Source organism: Megascapheus bottae, chromosome 16, assembly GCF_031878675.1.
Source record: "Megascapheus bottae isolate mThoBot1 chromosome 16, mThoBot2.hap1, whole genome shotgun sequence".
Lineage (NCBI taxonomy): Eukaryota > Metazoa > Chordata > Mammalia > Rodentia > Geomyidae > Megascapheus > Megascapheus bottae.
Genome location: NC_143524.1, coordinates 34751313 through 34755164, shown reverse-complemented (window position 1 = coordinate 34755164; position 3852 = coordinate 34751313).

The following is a 3852-nucleotide window of genomic DNA, read 5'->3' as shown; positions in this document are numbered from 1 at the left end:
TATCAGATCTTTGGAGAAATGCTAGGTTTTAAAGCACTGAGGCAAAAGAAGAAATCACAAAGGGAAAGATGAACAGGTTTTATTACATAAAAATATGAAGCTTCTGTACAAAGAAAAAAAATGAGATAAAAAGGAAAAGCAGGCTCCCAAAAATGTTTGCAGTAAGCATTCCAAGAATGAATATGTGAATTATTTAAAGTTCATATCGTAGGAGAAATCAAAGTTTTAATAGGACAGAGCTATAAACTAAGGCATTTAATTTAAACATTGAAGAAAATAATAATGACTATTTCCCTGCCATTGTACTAGTAAAAACTAAAATAATGAAAATGTCCTGTGCTTTTGGGTAAGTAAATTTAGATGATGCTTTGGGAATGCTATTTAGCAATCATTATCAACAAACTAAACTATTTGTCTCTTTGTCCCTTTATTTCCTTCCCAAGGATTTACCCTAAGACAGCCGATTTTTAAGTAGACTGTTGCAATCCTAGGAATACAACAGAATTGTCTATGGAACTGCTAGGGCGAACATGTAATACTGATAGCTGGGTTATAAACAGGAGACATCTTGACCATCTGAAGTAAAAAGAAAATATACTGGGGAAACTCAGGTGCTCACAGAATTGATGAAAAGCTAGAGAACCAAGGTTTGAAAACATTCGGGAAAGAAGAGAATTCCAGAGAGTGAAGTAGCTGGAACCACTCACCACAGTTTACAGAGCAGGAAGAGTCAAGTGCATGTAATACTGCTTCTGGGAGAAAAATGACTTCTAATCACCTCTACACTGCGACGGTTTTGTGATCCAAAGACCTAGGAAAGAATGTCTGATTAGTGTAATCTAAATCACATGCCTCCAATTTTTTTTTTTTTTTGCCAGTCCTGGGCTTGAGCTCTGAGCACTGTCCTTGGACTTTCTCAGGCTAGAGCTCTACCACTTGAGCCTTAGCACCACTTCTGGCTTTTTTCTATGTATGTGGTACCAAGGAATTGAACCCGGGTCTTCGTGCATGCTAGGCAAGTACTCTACCACTAAGCCAAACTCCCGGCCCCATGCCTCAGATTTTACAAAAAGCAGAAAGTGGGGCTGAAGAATCTGTTTTTGCTTCCAAATAAAATAAAATAAAATCTACTGTGGAACAAACTGCTGGGGCAAAGGCTTAGTAGTCATGTACTACTAATTAATTAGTTAAAATATTCTAGGGGGTTTTTTGGTGTTGAGATTGAACCTGGGTCCTCACAAAAGCTAAGCATACACACCAGCCCCCTATAAGTTAAGATTATAATCAGACAATACATGAAAATATATGTTGGTTTCTTTGCCAGTCCTGGGGCTTGAACTCTGGACCTGGGCAGTTCTTGAGCTCCTGCTCTACCAACTGAGCCACAGTGCCACGTCAGGCTTTTTTCTGTATTAAATTGGAGATAATATTCTCAGGGTCTTTCCTACCCGAGCTGGTTTTGAGCCACGATCCTCAGATCTCAGCCTCCTGAGTAGCTAGCATTACAGGTGTGGGCTGCCAGTGCCGGGCTAGTAATTTATTTTACACGGGGTCTTGTTATATAGTTCAAGCTGCCATCTTGGGAGTGCTGGAATAAAATAGAAGTTCTTGAGTATTTATCACAACATGACACCATCGGTCCACGCGGTTATTATATCCCTCATAACCCCAGTGCGTTCGAGACTCGAGTCACCGTCGCAGTGGCACGCCTAGGACCAGGGGACAGGGAGGGCGGCGGGCTTCGGACTGGCACTCTCTCTGATGGAGTTGTCGTCCAGTCCCTGTCCAGGTCAACCCCGGATGTCACCCTGCAAGGCCACTGAACTGGGACAAGCTGGGGTGGCAGGCAGACACCGGGCTCCAAGGGTACAGCCCAATCAGGCAGACCATGACAGCAAGCCCACCCAGCGAGCACAAATCCAGCTGGTAGCTGGCCAGGAGGCCCTCTGGCCAGCCCGAGCCCGCGCGTAATGCTAGCATAATGAGGACCGGGGGAGGTGAGGGGTGTTGGGGGGGGGGTGTCATACGTGCTCAGGGTTTTGTTTAATTTCGTGTGTGTGTGTGTGTGTGTGTGTGTGTGTACTTGTGCACCAGTACAACAGCTTGAACTCAGGGCCTGGGCGCTGTCCCTGAGTTTCTTGGGTATTGTTCAAGGTTGGTGCTCCCACGTGAGCCAGAGCTCCACTTCTGGGCTTTTATTGGTTAACTGGAGGTAAGAGTCTCACAGAAGTTCCTGTCTGGGCTGGCTTCAAAATGTGATCCTCAGATCTCAGCCTGCTGAATAGCTAGGATAACACACGTGAGTCGCCAGAGCCCTGCCTTACTTTTTGAGATAGGATTTTGCTATGTGACTCAAGCTGTCCCCCATCACGCTGGCCTTAAAGATCCTCCCTCCTCAGCCTCTTGAATAGTTGGACTAGAGACTCAGTATCTGTTGGGTCCTATTTTTAAAAAGAAATTATGATAATAAAAGGAAATGAAAATGGAAGTCAGGGGATCTAAATTTGACTGTCAGCCGTGAGATCATAAACTATCTTGCTTCTGTGAACCTCAGTTTCCCCATTTATGATGTAGACATAATGACAATCTTTATTCTCTAGGAGTGTTAGCCACAAAAGCAGAAATGATACAAGAAAAGATACGTGAGAATTGCTTTGTAAACTAGGGGATGAGGCTAACATCACACCCTGCCTATCAATGTATACTCTTTAGGTCTCAATTTTTCTCTAATTTTTGAATGTTATTTGTACATACCAGTGCCTTACCACTTTCTATTTTACACTGCTTACAATGGGAGTCTGGAGTGAAGTGATGATCCAGGAGTCAGAAGGAAATCAAGTACTTAGCAAAGATGAATCAGAGTTTTGAGATTGACTTTTGAATTTAGTTTTGAGTTTCGAACCAGATGAGGAAAGAGCCACCATCAGATACACTGCACTTATTACTGAAAAAGATGAGTGCAGAGCTGTTAGGCAGGCTAATGCGCACAGAGGCAAGAGAAAATTTTCTAAATCTCAGTTGTCCAGGTCTTGGCTGCTTACATATGATTGTCTGCATTTTGTTGTTGTTTGTATATCATATGTACTTTCAGTAATTGATTTTTTTTCTCTTTAAAACAGTCTAGATACATGCTGGTGGCGCACACCTGTAATCCTGGCTATTTAGGAAGCTAAGATCTGAGAATTGCAGTTCAAAGACATTGCAGGTAGGAAAGTCCATGAGCTTCTTATCTCCAATTAACCACCAGAAAACTGGAAGTGACACTGTGGTACATCACTAGCTTTGAGCAAAATAGCTCAGGGACAACACCGAGGCCCTGAGTTCAATCCCCATGACAAAAAAAAAAAATGTCCAAACTGAGAATGGTGGAACATAACTGTAATCCCAGAATTTGGGAGAGGGAGGCAGAAGAATCTTGAATTCATGACCAGTTTGAGCAACACAGCAAGAAGATCTTGTCTCAAAACCAAACAAAACCCTATAAGCAAAAGAACCAATCAATCACCAACAATAAGTCAAAAAATGAGAAGTAACAGGTTCCTTCCCTAGCATTGCAAAATAAATAGTCTAAGGTTATTTTTTTTTCAGAAAAACATATATTGCTTCTTAGAGTATTTATTATATATTTCTCTGAGCATACACTAGAAACAACCATTAAGCTAGATCTCTGCAGCAGGAGTACAGGTATGCATGTGTTCCAGTTGTGCATGCCATAATTTGGGAAAGACTGCTCTCCTTGATTGATGAATCCCTTACAGAGCCCATTATGAAGTGTCTATATTGACAGACTTGTTGATCATTCCCTTTTAGACTCTACCTGCAGAGAGGAAGGCTGAGAAAAGAAATCAGACT